Source organism: Callorhinus ursinus, unplaced genomic scaffold, assembly GCF_003265705.2.
Source record: "Callorhinus ursinus isolate GAN/ISIS: 27379988/994484 unplaced genomic scaffold, GSC_fseal_2.0 scaffold4, whole genome shotgun sequence".
Lineage (NCBI taxonomy): Eukaryota > Metazoa > Chordata > Mammalia > Carnivora > Otariidae > Callorhinus > Callorhinus ursinus.
Genome location: NW_027397066.1, coordinates 43,649,928 through 43,667,968, shown reverse-complemented (window position 1 = coordinate 43,667,968; position 18,041 = coordinate 43,649,928). Strand labels below are relative to the sequence as shown.

The 18,041-nt window shown below is 37.4% G+C and overlaps 1 protein-coding gene and 1 pseudogene across 15 annotated transcripts in view; one reads left to right on the top strand and one right to left on the bottom strand.

Moving 5' to 3' along the window:
• The window catches only part of CLOCK (clock circadian regulator), a 154,739-nt gene that overhangs the window by 36,585 nt on the left and 100,113 nt on the right, over nucleotides 1–18,041 (top strand). The window lies entirely within an intron of this gene.
• LOC141372458 (developmental pluripotency-associated protein 3-like) lies at nucleotides 11,957–12,449 on the bottom strand (annotated as a pseudogene).

Below are 18,041 nucleotides of genomic sequence, written 5' to 3'. Positions count from 1 at the left end.
AGGGAGAAGAGAGCTGAGAGGAGATTCCCTAATTGTGAGTGTGAACTCACAAAGGTCCTACCTTACTTGTGAGTTACACATGCACAGAACAGACCCAAAGAAACACAGCAAAGACTTAGAGAACTGAACTATGTTATAAACCACTATTCAGATCCAGACTTGCGTCTTAGTGTTTCATACAAAGGATAAACCCAAATAATATAGTAAAAGTAAAGGCTTTAAAAACTGAACTGACATTCGAATTACCACCCATAGAAGGCAATACAGACTTAGAGTAAACTTCAGTAAAAAGATCAAATTATCCAGAAGGGGTTAATAGAATCTGGAATTTTATAACCTAATATTCAGAATGTCTAGGATACAATCCAAAATTACTTGACATCCCAAGAAACAGGAAAATCTGACCACTTTTTAAGGGAAGAGATAATAGATGCCAAACCTGAGATGATCCAGTGATGGAGTTTTTAGAAAAAGACTTTAAAGCACCTGTTATATCTGTGCTCCTTGAGGTAAAAGTGAACACTCTTGAAATGAATGGAAGCATAGTTCTCCTCTGAAAAATAGAAACCATGTAAAAGAATGAAATGGAAATTTCAGAACCAAAAAATACAATATATGAAATACAAATTCACTCTCTGGGCTCAGTAGCAGACATAAAGATAAATCAATAGAAATCTCAAATCCTGTGTCTTCTGTATCAAGGGTATGTCTCTGTTCTGTAATACTTCTCAAGTCCAGGTTGCACTTTGTGAAACCTGGTCATAGGCCTTCTGGCTGTTAATTAGTGTACCACTCACACATCCTCTTTTGTCCTTAATTACTCCTACTTGCATGCTACTGAGAAGATTTGTCTGTGCAATGTGAGCCCCATTTCCCTTCCTATTCCACAGATTCAGATAGTGTCTTGATCTGCCATTTTCTAAGACTTCAGCATTTCAGGTGAGGATTCGGCAGTCAGTTTAAATCAGTTTAATCGGGCGCCTGGGTGGATCAGTCATTAAGCGTCTGACTTTGGCTCAGGTCATGATCCCAGGGTCCTGGGATCGAGCCCTGCATCTGGCTCCCGGCTCTGCAGGAAGCCTGCTTCTCCCTCTCCCACTCCCCTTGCTTGTGTTCCCTCTTTCGCTGTGTCCCTCTCTGCCAAATAAATAAATAAAATCTTAAAAAAAATCAGTTTAATCAGGTTTAAAAAATAGTTAATAGTCAATTATGAGACCCACATATATTTATTTTAAAGTTTTGAAAGTAAATAGGGATAAGACAGAAAAGTGGAAATGGATATATATGATTGATACTGCAAAATCTTACAATGTAAAGGGAGTAAATTTTATCCTAAAGTGTGGATATAATGATTATTTTAGTGAAGAAATGCTGTATGGTAGTTTTCTGAATAATCTGTGGTTCAGGATGCATCTAAACATATTTGAACTAGTTTTCAGATGGTTGTGAACTTGCTTGGCCTACTTGGCTACACAAAAGCAACCTGGCAGTTTACCCAAGTTTTAATAGGTCAAAGCAACTGCCTATTTTATAAAGTAATTATACTGCAAAAAGTTAGAGGAATACTTGCCTTAAAAATTGATAGATTTTTAGTGGCATTTTACATGGGTGTGGTGTCCTCATTGATGAAGTATATAACATGTCAAAGCATTGTCATCATATTTGTACATACTAGTTTTAAGTTATTAAATATTTCATGAGCTAGCCCTAAGCCTAATATTTTCATAATACTACTTAATAATCAGATTCCTAAGAGGTCCCTGGAGATTTATCACTAATGAAATTCTGTACTTCTAGGTTGATATAATTTATTCATTCATTTTCAGCCTCCCTTTCCTCTCCATTCCTCTCCCTCCCTCCCTTCTCCCTCCTCCTCAGATCCATCTCAGAAATTTACATACACACAGGGGTGCCTGGGTGGCTCAGTTGGTTAAGTGACTGACTTTTGGTTTTGGCTCAGGTCCTGATCTCATGGGTCAAGGGATCGAGCCCTGCATCAGGCTCCACTCTCAGCAGGAGTCTGCTTGGATATTTTGTCGTTCTGCTCCTTCCCTTAATCGCTTGCTTGCTCTCTCAAATAGATAAAATCTTGGGGGGGAAAAAAGAAATTTACATACACTTGTCTTTTTAAAAACAGGCCAATCCACAAAGGATCGGATTTAATTAATCTTCTTTGGACGTCTCTTTGACACTTATAAAATTACGTCTTTTTAAAAGGCAATTATGTCTTTTTTTTAATGCAGTTTAACACATGAATTAGTTGTCCAAAAGGGAAAGTATGCTTTCATATCCTTTTGGACATTAACTTTTGCCATTCAGAAAAAACCAGACATAGAGCCTCTTGGGGCCATATAGCAATAATGTTAGGCTTGAAAGTTGCAGTTGAACTCGTGGAACATGAATTATCATCCACATTATTTTTCAGTTCCCTTGAAGAAACATGAAAAGATAGCTCAGAAGTTACAATACTTTAATAATATAATACAAAAAAAAAAGTTTACAAACTACTTGGCATGGTGGTGTAGTTGTTTATTTTATTTTTTTTAGAGATTTTATTTATTAGGGAGAGAGAGAGAGAGCACAAGCAGGGGGAGTGGCAGGCAGAGGGAGAAGTAGGCTCCTCACTGAGCAGGGAGCCCAATGCGGGACTCGATCCCAGGACCCTGGATCATGACCTGAGCTGAAGGCAGACGCTTAACCAACTGAGCCACCCAGGCATGTGGCGTCCCTATCTATTGATAATCAAATTATTCTTTAATGTATTATCTTCCCCAAGATAACTTAATTTTGTCTTCACCAAAGAGAGACTTCTTTGCTCATGGAATGTGGTAGGCCGAACAATGGTCCTTCAAGATGTCCATGCCCTAATTCCCAGAACCTTGTCACTGTGTTACCTTAAGTTGCAAAGAGGAATTACATTTGGGAAGGTTATCTTGGATTATCTGGGTGGGCCCAGTGTGATCAATTACTAGGGTCTTTGTAAGGGAAAAGGGAGGCAGAAGAGATGGCAGCTTGAGAAGCACATGCCCTGCTGCTGGTTTTGAAGATTAAGGAGGGGAGCCGAAAGCCAAGGAAGGTGGGCAGCCTTGAGAAGGTTGTAAAGGCAAGGAAACATTTTTTGCTAAAGTTTCCTGAGAGGAACATAGCCCTGCTGATCCCTTGAGTTTAGCCCAGTGAGACCTGTATTGGACTCAGGTCTGCAGAACTGGGAGAGAATAAGTTTGTGTTTTTTTTTTTTTTATTCCATTAAGTTTGTGGTAATGTGTTTTAGAAGCCATAGGAAACTAATATATGGTACATCTGTTTAGTTTTTCACTAACAACATGAATTTTACATACTGATTAATTGAATCCTGCTGTGAATGACAATGTGATTTCCTGTGAATGTTAATTCTAGTTTATTAAGTTTTTTTGTGTTGGTAATATGTTGGGCACTGATGAATGGACCTTTGTTTACCCAGGGGTCTTTGCTTACTACCTCATGGGAATGGTGAGAAGTTCATTGTGGTTGAGAGTAGGGAGTATGTCTAAGTGAGGATGGAATGGGGGATGAGGCTAGAGAAATAGAATGAAGCTGGAAAGGAAAGTCAGTACCGTGCAATGTGGCAAGAGGAGTGACCTTCAGAAGCCTTGGTCTCCCCTCCACATGTTCTTCAGTATTTGTATTATTTGTGCCTGTATTAATAAATGCTGTAAATTGGAATTATAAGAAGTTTTTATTTATTTATTTTTTATTTTTTATTTTTTAAAGATTTATTGAGAGAGCGAGAATGAGAGAGAGAGTATATGAGAGGGGTGAGGGCCAGAGGGAGAAGCAGGTTCCTCGCTGAGCAGGGAGCCCGATGTGGGACTCGATCCCGGGACTCCAGGATCATGACCTGAGCCGAAGGCAGTTGCTTAACCAACTGAGCCACCCAGGCGCCCATAAGAAGTTTTTATTATCAGTATGACTTGAGCTGTATAGAGTTGTAAGCAATCATTGCATTTTGCTGTAGAATGTCTCATGGAGTGGCTTATCCATAATAAATGTACAAAGGATTCAGTGGCAAAAAGGAAGGCATTTAGACAAACACAAAAAAGAATAAGCATTTCTGTCTCTGATTTTCCCTGACCATCTCAGATAAACTTGCCTTGTTCCTTTGTGCCTTTCCTGGGATGAGAAATTGTGAGGGCCTAGCAAAGATTAGGAGGCTAGGACAGGTTGGGGGGAAAAAAAGTCATAGGCATAAATAAATAAATTAGAGCTGTACTGCTAATTTAAAAAAAATCTGTTTTTTGTGGTTTTTGAATCAAGCAGATCACATGCTAGCTAGTTCTGCTTGTGTGAGCTATAGAGGGATCAGTGTTTGAAATAGAGAATATCAAGAGGCATGTGATTATTTCTAATGGTGAGTTCTAGAATAACTCAGGGGAATGAGTGGGAAGTTGGATGGTGCACAGGATTTTGGAGGGGAGGAAGTGAAGGAACTGACTGGCCAACATGTTGAGAGGATCATTGTTACAGATAACAAAATTCAAAAACAACGACAGAAGAGGTATTAAAGAGAGTAACAACCCTGAGGGAACAAGAGGGCTTATTCTGGGAGTTTACGAATGGTTATAACATGGAGAGGGTAGTAGCTAGTATCATCTGGAGGTATGAGTTCAAAACTGGATATTTTAGGGAGGGGAAGAAGGGGAATAATTTGGCAATGACAGTGAGGTACAAGGAGGTTTGCCTCACCGCCGGGACCTAGTCATCTGTGACATGGGAGAAGAAAATAGCTGTCGTTTGAAAGGACTGGAGTTAGAGCAGAACTTCTAGAGGAGAGTGGGGTTTCATTTGGTGCAAGAAAGGTGAAGAGAATGTGCAGTAACGAATTGAGGAAATAGGAGATTTTGTTAATGATATCACCGTGAGTTCCAGAGAACACAGTTAAAGGAGTTTGGAAATTGGGAAAGGAAGGGAAAAGGGATCAATGTAAGGATATAAAGAGTATATAAGGACAAGAATCCAGGTGATGGTGTGTGTGGGGGTCTTGGGCCTCTCTTGGTGACTGATATAAAAGGAAAGTAGGGCATAATGGGATTAGTCTTGATTGTTTCCAAGGCAAGTTATTGTAAATATTGAGGGAGAGAGATTTGAGAAAGGCAAATTTATCAAGAGCAGCCAGAGATATTTGGACGTGTATTAAGTTTCTGTTGCTCTCCTACAAATTACCACTTAATGGCATAAAACAATAAAAATGTGTTATCTTATAGTCAGTCCTGAAGCTCAGAAGTGTCACATGGGTCTCACTGGGCTAAATTCAAGGTGTCAGCGGTGGTGCATTCCTTTCTGAAAAATTCCTTTCTCTCTTTTCAGAGGAGAATCTGTTTATGTTTTCAAGCTTCTTGAGGCCTCACATTCCTTGTCTTATGGCCCCTTTCTTCTGCCTTCAAAACCAACAACATTGTATCTTTCTGACCCTTCTGTTTCATAATCTCTCTGACCACAACCAGGAAAGGTCTCTTTTTTTTATAATTTTTTTCAATTTATTTCCAGTTTAGTTAACATACAGTGTTAACAGTAGTTTCAGGTGTACAATAGAGTGATTCAAGACTTCGTACAACACCCTGTGCTCATCATCACAAGTGCACTCCTTGATCCCCTTTGCCTATTTCACCCATCTCCACCCCACCTCCCCTCTGCTAACCATCAGTTTGTTCTCTAGAGTTAAGGATCTGTTTTTTGTTTGTCTCTCTCTCTCCTTTCCCCCCCCCCCCCCGTCCTCTCCCCCTTTCTCCCTCTCTCTTTTTCCCTTTGCTCATTTGTTTTGTTTCCACATACGAGTGAAATCCTGTGGTATATATTTGTCTTTCTCTGACTGACTGACTTCACTTTGCATTATACTCTGTAGCTCCATCCATGTTGTTGTAAATGGCAAGATTTCATTCGTTTTATGGTTGAATAATATTCCTGTGTATGTGTGTGTGTGTACATATACATACATACATACATACATACATATATACTACATTTTCTTTATCCATCCATCTATGAATGGACAGTTGGGCTGCTTCCATAATTTGGCTATTGTAAATAATGCTGCTGTAAACATAAGGGTGCATGTATCTGAAAGGTCCTCTGCTTTTAAAGACTCACATGATTGCACTATGCCCACAGATGATTCAGGATAATCTCCCCATTGAAAGGACTGGATGATCTTTAACCTTAATCACATCTGCAAAGTCCCTTTTTGCCCTGTAAAGTGACATTTTACAGACTCCAGGGATTAGGGCATGATCCTTTTAGTGGCGCCATTATTTTGCCAACCACAGGGCCCCCTCTTTCTTCCTGCTGGGCCTAGTAAAAAGGCTGGGCGAGGGGTGGAGTGTAGCTTCAGGGTTATGGTACCTGGTTCAGTGTGTAATTCACTCTGAGACTCAGGCTTCAGCTCTGCCCCTTCAGATCTTCTGTGGGACTCAGTGGAGGCTGGGGACAGGCTCAGGCATCATTCTCATCTCTGAAAAAGGAATAAGGTGCTCCTATATTCTGTGGACCAGATCAGTCCATTACATGAATTGGGACCTCAGGTGTTATTTGAAGAAATACATTAGTTGAATCATTGGAATAGTCTTGTGTCCTACTAAGAAAGTTGTACTGATTTTTTAGTATTTGTTTGTTTAATGAGGCTTCAAAAATACTTCACATTTATTGGGCTCCTTGCTCCGCGGGAAGCCTGCTTCTCCCTCTCTCACTCCCCTTGCTTGTGTCCCCTCTCTCACTGTGTCTCTGTCAAAAAATAAATAAAACTTTTAAAAAAAATACTTCACATTTAGACCTTGGAAAGATGAGAGTTCTGGCCATTTGTTGTTTGTCTTGAGCCAGAATTTTGTCCGGTTCATAAAAGTTTAGTTTGGGGTGTGTTTCTTGTTCTTACTGTGAGTTCTCAGTTTCAGTTAGTTTTGGAAACTCCTATACATAGAGTTAAGAATGTTTTTCATCTTGCTAATATTTTACATCCATTATAGGTAGGGGTAGGCTAATGTTCCCACTTAGTATTGAGTAAGTTAAGAACTATTTAATTTCATCTTTAGTCATACGTTAAACAATTAAAAAGTATTTGAATCTTTCTTTACAAGTTAAAATTGTTTTCTTAGGAATAATTATCTCTTTAGTTATAATACAAACATTGAGCATTCTGCAGAAGCAAGTTAGAATTTTTCATAAATGATGGTAAACATAGTTGAGGATTGATGCTTGGGTTTTGTATTATACGTCAATTAAATTTCAGCACTACTTTTTTGGGGGGTTTCCTTTTTTTAATTTTAAGTTCAATTAATTAACAATATAGTGTATTATTAGTTTTAGAGGTAGAGTTCAGTGATTCATCAGTTGCATACAACACCTAGTGCTCATTCCATCACGTGCCCTCCTTCATGCCCACCACTCAGTCACCCCATCCCCCCCCACCTCCCCTCCAGCAAGCCTGTTTCTTTCCTATGCTTAAGAAGTCTCTTATGGTTTGTCTCCCTCTCTGGTTTCATCTTGCTTTATTCCTCCCAGGTTTTTGTTGTTTTTTTTTTTAACTAGCCAGAATCATGCTGTATGTATTGTTCATGTCAGCACTACTTTTAATTAATGTTAATAGATCCATCAGTTCCAGAAATAATCTGTGATATCAGATTTAACTAAACTAAATTCCAAAGTAGGTCAGTGGGTCAATAGGTTATTACGTTAGAAAAAGATTTATTGTAGTTTCCATTTTTTAAACCCAGGTTCCTGAGTTAATCATTTTAAATTAATAATTTAAAGATTATTGATAATTAGATGAAATTAAGAGGTTTTTTCTTTAAATTATGTCAACAATACATAGGAAAATAGCCTCTGTTACTCTTATTTTGTAGCAGTAACATGTTATTTTGTTACTCATATTTTGTTTTCTGGAATGGATAAACATGTAACTTTATGTTCCTTATGTATAGCTAGGGCTCCAATGTTGGACAATTAAAAGAAAAAGAAAAAGGGAACATTTAAGTTTTTCTGATTATAATAATGCATGTTCATGCGAGAAGTTTTAGAACATACTAAAAAAATTAAAAATTCATAAGCTACTTAGGAATAACTACAGTTTTACCTTTGGCTTATTTTGATTTATATTTGCTATATCTTGTAGATGCTTAAATTCTTTCTAACTTTACTAGATTGTGCACAATAGTACAATGAATATAAAACTTTGGCTACACCTCTGATTGTTTCCTTTTTTCTCAAAGTAAAATTATTGGGTCAAAGGGTATAAATATTTTCAAGCTCTTGATACATCTCACTAAACTTTTTCTCACCAAACTTTAGGAAAGTGTTTTCCAATTTACTATCTTAAAGCAGTGCTCAGTGTCTGTTTCATAGCTCCTTCACCAAAGGTATCAAATTCTTTGTTATTAAATACAGTGGACATTTTACAGTCATTATCTTGTCTGCACTGCAATATTAACATTGTCAACTTCTCAAAACACTCTCTTCCTTTAATTTTAGTGACAGCTAATCCTTCTTGGCTTTCTTCTGTCTCTTTGATCCTTTGCCATCTAGTTGATACTATTAACACTAATCATATTTAAAATTCATTTGCTCTTTTCTGTGTACTATCCCAAACATGTAACATATTTAATCCTCAGAACAACTGCATATATCTACTATTATATCCATTTTAAAAATGAAAAAATGATGCATAGAGATGAAGTGACTGGTCTGAGACCCACAGCTAATAAAGGGACTGAGCTATAAATGCATACCCAGGAAATCTGTTTTCAGAGCCCATTTCTTTTTTTATTTGTTTAATTCTTGTTTAAATTACTTAAAAATTTTTGTTTTATTGAAGTATGGTTGACACACAGTGTTACATTAGTTTCAGGTGTACAACATTGCGAATGGACGACTCTGTACATTATGCTTTGCTCACCAAAAGAGTAACTACCATTTGTTACCATACAACACTATTACAATACCATTGACTATATTCTCTGTGCTGTGCCTTTTATTCCCGTGACTTATATTCATTCTGTAACTGGAAGCCTGTATCTCCCACTCCCCTTTCCCCATTTTGCCCATCCCTTGACCCTCCTCCCTCCACCTCTGGCAACCACCACTTCTTTGTATTTATGGGTCTGTTTCTGTTCTTTTTATTTGTCCATTTGTTTTTTAAGATTCCATATATAAGTGAAATCATATGGTATTTGACTTATTTCACTTAGTTTAATGCCTTCTTGGTCCATCCATGTTGTCACAAATAGCAAGATCTTTCTTATGGCTGAGTAATATTCCATGTCCCAGTACCATCTATTGAAGACACTGTCTATATTCTCTCCTCCTTTGTTGTAGAGTAATTGACCATATATGCGTGGGTTTATTTCTTTGTTCTCCATTCTCTTCCATTGATCTTTTTGTCTATCTTTGTGTTGGTACCATATTGTTTGGATAACTATAGCTTTGTAATATATCTTGAAATCTATGATTATGATACCTCCAGCTTTGATCTTTTCTCAAGATTGCTCTGGCTCTTTGGGGTCTTTTGTGGTTCCATACAAATGTTGGCATTATTTGTTCTAGTTTTGTGAAAAATACTGCTAATATTTTGATAGGTATTAAACTGAATCTGTAGATTGCTATGGGTAGTACACACATTTTAACAATATTAATTCTTCCAACCCATGATCATGGAATATCATTCCATTTGTGTCATCTTCAATTTCTTTCATTAATGTTTTATAGTTTTCAGAGTATAGGCAGAGCTCATTTCTCTAAGTTCCTTACTCTGCCTCCTTCCCATTTTATTAGTTGTCTTCTGGTTTCTAAAATACTAATTTTTCATCAAGTTTCAATCTTAGCCTTTTTTTCCTAGAAAATCCCATCACTGTCTTTAATTTATATATTTATGTTGATGACTCCCACTTTACATCTTCATCCAGTTCTTTCTTGAATGCCAAGCTCACTTTAACCATCTACTGGGTGTTTTTCTTCTTGCATATCCCTTAGATATCTTAAACACAACATGTCTAAAACTGAATCCATCATCTAAAGTATATGTGAGGTGTCTGTAACATGTGATTAAGAGCATAGTTCAAGCTAAACTATCAGCATTCTGATCTCAGCTTTACTGATGACCTTCCTTAGCTTACCTATACTGTTTGTTTTTCAGTTTCCTCATCAGTAAAATGGAGATAATAGTAGAGCTTACCTCATCTGATTGTTGAGAGTCTTAAATGAGAGAAGACTTTGAGGAATGCTGGGTGCAAACTAAGTGTTCAATAAATAGTAGCCACTGCTCTTAGTGTCATTATTAGCTCTCCTTTTCCTCCAGCTTATTCTTCCTATTTTTCCTATCCAACCCACAGAGATGCCCAAGACAAAATTTGGGTGATACTCTCAACTGCTTCCTGAACCGTGCTTCTGATAACTAATCACCAAGTTCTGTCTAGTCATTTTAGCATTTATTAAAATTCCATTTTTTTTAAAGATTTTATTTAGAGAGAGCGTGAGCGAGCATGTGCAAGTGGGGGCTGGGGCAGAGGGAGAGAGACAAGTAGACTCCCCACTGAGTGAGGAGCCTGATCTGAGGCTCGATCCCAGGACCTGAGTTGAAGTCAGACACTTAACCGACTGAGCCATCCAGTGCCCTTATTAAAATTCTTATATTTCTTTATATAACCTCTGCCTCTGTATTATTTTGCCTGCATTATTATAGTAACCTTCTTCTCTTAGTCTCCCTAACTCTAGTCTTGCCTTCTTCATTCCATTCTTTATATTGTAGCCAGAATATTTCAAAAGAACAAATCTATTAATGTTACTTCCCTGCTTAAAGCTACTTCAGTGTTTTCATGTTGCTATTGAGGGGCAGGTGATTTTTTTCTAAACTTCATGTGGCCTTTCATGATATACACACCTCATCGTTCTTATCTCTTACCCCCAGTTTTTACCCCACCCTGTCCTTGGTTTTTGCTCTAATCATGCTGAACTACTTATAGTACCCTAAAATTATAGTTCTTGCTTATGTGTCCAGACCTTTGCATTTACTGTTCTTTCGGCATCACAGTTCTCTGTCTCTTGGCCTGGTGAATTTTATTCATCCTAAAGCTCTCAACTTAGGGACTACTTCTTCCAGGAGGCTTCCTCAACTTCTGTGTCCCTCGTATGTATTCACAGAGCATTTTGTGCATGCCTTTGGGAAGTGCCTCAAATGCAGTTGATAGGACTGTTTTGCCATTTTAAAACTACCATTAGCATAGTGTTGGACACTTGTATTGGTGCTCAGTAAATATTTGCTGAATGATAACTATATGAAGTATAATTTTTAAGGAATCACTAATATTTATAACAAAGCTTCTTTGATATCTAGCCAGGAATAATTTTATATTTATTAGCCATTTGTTTTCTTTGTGCCTCATTTGGTTATATTTTTTGCTTGGGGGGGTTGGATTTTATTTTATTTTTATTTTTTTCAAATAAGTCTCAATTTTAATAAGATCCTCTACACACACATTTGCTACTAAGAATTGAAATAGCACATCAAAAAATTTTTATTACAATTCAATTTTTGAAAACCAGAAAATCTAGCCTGTGCACTCTGCCCTAGTTATGCTCTAACCAAACCACCCAAAGTTTTCTGTGTATTCCTTCTGCACAAGTTACTTAGCTTCCAGTTTTTGATGCTAGGTTTTATCTTAATGACTTCAGGCTTCTCAAACACACAGGCCACATTCAAAACCTATTAGTGCTTCCTTAGGTCAAATCAAAATGTGGAAGTATATTGAGGTCATTCAGATGCAAACTACAGGATTCCTCACAAATTACTGGTATCAAGGTAGAAAAGATACAAAAAAAGAGCTTATATTATAGATTAGTAAAATGTTATGCAGTTTGTCCTAACATACCCGTAAACTCTGCTGCATAATGATCCTAAAATTACTAGCAAGAAGAAACAGTACAAGAATAAAGTTTATGTTTACATAGACTCTGTGTCATAATTATTCTCCATGCTGGTGTCTTCAGAAAGATCTTTATGATACAGGCAGTGATGACAGCTACGTCTACATCTTTCCACTTTTGATTCAGCCTCAGCTTCCTTCTGCTGTAGATCTTTTTGAAGCATGGACCGCTGGTTGAGGTAGTGCTGGTATTGAATCAGTCGCATCATCCTTTCCATCCTTTCTTTCCGAGCAGTTAACAAAGTCCTTACTCCAGTCCTCCTCCTGCTGCTGAGGATGCGGTCAACCAGCCCCTGTGGTTTCTTCTCTCTGTCCTGCTGTTGGGGTAGATAATTCTGGTAGAGGGGAAGGGAGTTTGATACTGGGGTCGAGAGTCAATTTACTAAGGTTCTTTATTAACACTTTGGAGATAGTTTGAGAGGCAGCTGAACCTTCCTGGGAATTCTCTTCACTGGGCATCTGCGATGATCCCGGGGCCCAGGTTGGGTAAAGCTGCTTTGGTGAATCCATTGAAAGCCTAAGGCGGGGGAGGGGCTCGGGGGTGGGGGGCGGTTGGATTTTAACATTTTTCTGAATAACTTCTAAATATCCTTATGTGGTAAAGATATTAACCCTTTGTCATGCTGCAAATGTTTAAGACGTTTGTTTTTTTCCAAGGGGTGGTTGCCATTTGTATTTATTTTGTTAATAAAAATAGGTATCCCTATTCATTATATCTTTTATTGTTCACAAGAACCCTCTTAGCTACGAATTCTGAGGCTTAGGTGGTTTAGTTATTTTCTAGAGATTTCCATCCATACCTTTCTAAATTCCGTAGATCTTAAGTTTTATACTGACTCCTCCAGCATGCTGTTTATTAGCTGCTTTAATTCTGACTGGGTAGCACTATCCAAAGTACTTAAAACTAACTAGGACACAGGGATCTGGCTTCTGAATTTTGTTTCATGCACATTTTAGGAACTCAGTCCTGTTGCTCTGGTGCTTTTGACTCAGACCATTTTATTTTTGATTCCTTCAATTTCCCAGAGTATTGTTTTGTTATCAAAAATCGCCTTTTCTCAAAAATATATCATCTTTTGCTATAAAAAAATATCCTTTTTTGTTGCTGTTATTTTGCATATACAATTATATTCTTCATTCAAAAAAATTTAGAATGGGGCGCCTGGGTTGCTAAGTTGGTTGGGTGACTGCCTTTGGTTCACATCATGATCCTGGAGTCCTGGGATTGAGTTCCACATTGGGCTCCCTGCTCAGTGGGAAGTTGGCTTCTCCCTCTGACCCTCCCCGCCCTCATGCTCTCTCTCTCTCTCATTCCCTCTCTGTCAAATAGATAAAATCTTTTAAAAAACAAAAAAAAAATTAGAATGGGCATTGGGTGGGTCGGAAGCAAACTTGACTGTAAAGTTTTGCACTAATTTTGTGGCAAGGTTGAATTGGTCTCATTTAATTCAGTTATTCACCAGTGCCAGTTGAGTATTAGGATTTGTCGAATACTCTGACAGGTCCTAGTAATAGTTGAATAAGTAAATTATTACTCCTGTTTTGAAGAAACTCATGATTTAGGAGAATATTGTCAATGAGAATGTTATAGTGATATTCCACTTCTACAATGAAAAATAGTAAGAACACAGTAATTCCTAATTTTCCTTGTCAGTGAAAGAACATTGGTAACTGAAATTGACAGGTTCCTGAAATTTACAGCACCAAAAAATTTGAGTAAAATTCACCCTAATTTTCGTTCTTGAAGGTGAAAGTGAAAACTAAAGTATGCACGTGTGCGTGCAAACACACACACACACACACACACACAGAGAAAGTAGAGAGACAGTGGGAGAAACCAAATATGAACCAGCCATATGTGAATAGTTGACTCTTTAATAAATATTATGTAAAGATGATTATCAGTCACTATTGGGTCATGACCATTTTTTTTTTTAAAGATTTTATTTATTTATTTGAGAGAGAGAATGAGAGACAGAGAGCATGAGAGGGAGGAGGGTGAGAAGGAGAAGCAGACTCTCTGCTGAGCAGGGAGCCTGATGTGGGACTCGATCCCGGGACTCCAGGATCCATGACCTGAGCCGAAGGCAGTCGCTTAACCAACTGAGCCACCCAGGCGCCCTAGTCATGACCATTTTTATGTTAGCTGAGGCAGAGACTTCCATGAAAGTAATTCATATATGTTCATTGGCATTCTTAAAGCAAGCGTTTGAACTATTGAGAACTAATTCACAGGAAAACAAATAGTAAATACTGTAGCAGCCTCTGTACAGTTGGTGTTATAATGCTTTAGATCATGTCATTAATTTGTACCATGGTCTATTACAGGAAAAGGCCTAAGAAATTCCTTGTTGTTAACTGGTTACTTCAATTTATTAAGTACCCATAATCTCTAACATAGAGCTTGAACTTCTCTTGCTCCTTAAATACTTACTGACTTAAAATGAGTAATTGACAGCCTTAATCTAATCTATTGTACCTTTATTTTTCTATAATTTTTTACTGTAATAAAAATTGAAAAAAATTGAGTCTGTCATAAATTTTTTTTTACTTTAAAGTTCCTAGGTAAAAATATACTTGGTGATTTAAACATTAAAATTATTTTATTAAAGTGACACTAACTTTTGAGTTTAAAAATATTATTATGGAAAAAAGAAAACAAGTAACAAAGTCACCACTTTGTCCTAACAAGTAAAAAGGTGAATGGTCAGAAAAATCAATTCTTGGATGCATAAAAAAGGGGGGGCCACAGGGAAAATTTGATCACTGGGCAATCTCCCAAAGATTAGAGAGTCAGGTAAATACAGGAAGTCACAGCTTCCTAGAACAGAGACTTAGGAGCTGAAACCACCTCAGAAACCAGTGCAGAACCAGAACTGTAATTGACAAGTTGCTGGAGGCTCACTGTATATAACTTTGACAATTAAAAACTCCAAAGGGACCCAGTCATAGGGGCCTCAACAGTATTGTGAGATTTACCTCTAAGAGCTCAACCAGGTTCCCACAGTGAATATCAGAAATATCTCCTCTTGCTTCCAGCAGGAGTAAGGGAAAAAAAACCATTTTGAAATACACCAGAGTACTGTCTTCGTAACAAGACCCACTCTCAGGGGAAACTAGTTAACGGGAGTCTAACTCATCTGGAAGAAGGGAAATACCAAATGCCTACCTACTCTAACCATGGTAGTTTAAGGAAGGAGAAAAAAACCTGAGAAACATTGATGAAGTTCACAGTCCAGATGCACAGGCTCACTGAAAGATTGAGACCTAATCGTGGGACTGTGGAATGCTTCCCCCCCCCCCCCCCCCACCACCACATTACTAATGGCCTGTTTATAGCAGTTCCTTTTACCTAGTGCATCATGTCCAGCAATCAAGAAAAAATTACAAGGCATACCAAAAGACAAAAAACACAGTTTGAGGGGACAGAGCAAATATCAGAACGAGACATGGCACAAGGATGTTGGAGCTATCAGATCAGGAATTTAAAGTAACTATAATTAATGTGCTCAGGGATCTAATGGATAAAATAGACAGTGTGCAAGAACAGGTGGGCAGTGTAAGTGGAGAGATGGAAACCCTAAGAAGGTAGATAAGGAGTTAAACACTGTACCAGAAATTAAGAATACCTTTGATGGGCTTATTAGTAGACCGGACACGTGAGTAAAGAACCTCTGAGCTAGAGGATATCTTCGTAGAATCCTTGAAAATGAAAAGCAAAGAGGACAAAGACCAAAAAGAAGAGAATATCCAGGGACTGTGGGACAACTACAAAAGTTGTAACATGTATGTAATGGGAATACCAGGAGAAAGGGAAACTTTTGAAATAATAATGACTGAGAATTTCCCCAAGTTAATGTCAGACCCCAAATCACAGATCCAGGTCAGAGACCACCAAGAAGGATAAGTACCCCCCCAAAACAACACCTAGGCGTATCATTTTCAAACTGTAGAAAATCAGATAGGAAGAAAAAATTCCTGAAAGATGCTAGAGGAAGAAAACACCTTACCTATAGAAGAACAAAGAATTACATTTGACTTCCCCTCAGAAACCGTGCACGTGAAAAGAAAGTAGAGTGAAATATTTAAAGTATTGAGAGAAAAACTCACCAACCTAGAATTCTTTTTCCTGTGAAATTATTCTTGAAAAATGAAGAAGAAATAAAGACTTTCTCAAACAAATTGAGGGAATTTGTTGGTAGTAGACCTGCCTTGCAGGAAATATTAAAAGACGTTCTTTAGAGAGAAAGAAAATGGAATAGGTTGGAAACTTGGAAGTTTCTAAAGTAAGAAAGAGCATTGAAGGAGTAAGTAAAGGTAAAAGAATAACAACAAACTTCTGTTTTTATTCTTAATTGACCTCACATAACAGTTTGTTCATAGTAGTAGCAATAATGAATTTGTATATACTTGTGTATGTGTGTGTGTGTGTGTGTATATATATATGTATATATATATATATATACACACACATTCGTACATGCTTATGTATAAATGAAATGAATGACAATACAAGGGATAGGAGAGAGGAATTAGAATTATTTGGTTATTATAAGGTATACTACTTGTCAAGTGGTATAGTTTATTTGAAAGTGAACTTGGATTAGTTGTAAATGTATATTATAGGCGTGCCTGGTCGTGAGTTTGAGCCCCATGTTGAGGGTAGAGGTTACTTAAAAAATATATCTGTATATAAAAGAAAAAAAACTTCAAAAATGATATTGTAAACTCTAGGGTAGCCACCTAAAAAAGTGAAAACCACTAAACCACTAAAAAAAGGTAAACAAACATAACCAATATGCTAAGAAAGGAGAGAATAGGAATCCCGTAAACTGCTCAGAAAATCATATAAGATGCTGAAAACGACAAAAGACAGAGTGGAAGACAAAAATGGGAAGAACAAGGGCAACAAGTAGAAGTAGTAATCAGTATGGTAGCTATTAGTCCAACTATATCAATAATCACTTTGACTATCAGCCTAAATGTACCAATTCAATGACAGAGATTATCAGAGTGGATTAAGAAACAAGATCCAACTATATGTTGTCTACAAGAAACCCACTGTAAATATAAAGACATATATAGATTAAATGGATGGGGAGAAAAGACCATATACAAAATCTGCTCTTTTAAAATTTTAAGTGTGTACAGTACTGTTAACTCTTTGTACAACAGATCTCTGAAACTTTTTCATCTTGTGTGACTATGAAGCTCTATATCCATTGAACAGCAATTCCTGATTTCCCCCTCCCCCAAGGCCCTGACAACCACCATTCTACTTTCGGCTTCTATCAGTTTGACTACTTTAGACACCTCATGTTAAGTGGAATCATGCATTATTTGTTTTAATGTGACTGGCTTATTTCACTTAGCATAAAGTCCTCAGGATTCATCCATGTTGTTAAGTATGAAAGGATTTCCTTCTTTTTGAGAACTAAATAATATTCCATTGTATGTATATACCATTCCTTTATCCATTTATTTGTCCATGGACTGTTTAGGTTGTTTCCACCTCTTGGCTATTGTGAATATGCTGCAGTGAACATATAGGAGTACAGTGATCTCTTCGAGATCCTGTTCTCAATCCTTTTGCATAAATAACCCAGAAGTGGAATTCCTGGATTATATGATAGTTGTATTTTTAGTTTTTTGAGAAATTAATATGCTGTTTTCCATAGTGGTGGCACCATTTTACATTCCTACCCACCATGAGCAAAGTACCAATTTTTCTGCATTCTTGCCAAACTTATTTATTTCTGTTTTCTATATTTTTGTTGTTGTTTTTATAATAGCCATTTTAACAGGGCTGCTATGATATCTCATTGTGGTTTTGATTTGCATTTCTCTTTTGATTGAGGATTTTGAGCATCTTTTCATATATCTGTTGGCCATTTGTATGTCTTAGGAGAAATGTTTAAGTCATTTGCCTTTTTTAAAAATTCGGTTATTGGGGCGCCTGGGTGGCTCAGTTGGTTAAGCAACTGCCTTCGGCTCAGGTCATGATCCTGGAGTCCCCGGATCGAGTCCCGCATCGGGCTCCCTGCTCGGCAGGGAGTCTGCTTCTCCCTCTGATCCTCCCCCATCTCATGTGCTTTCTCTCTC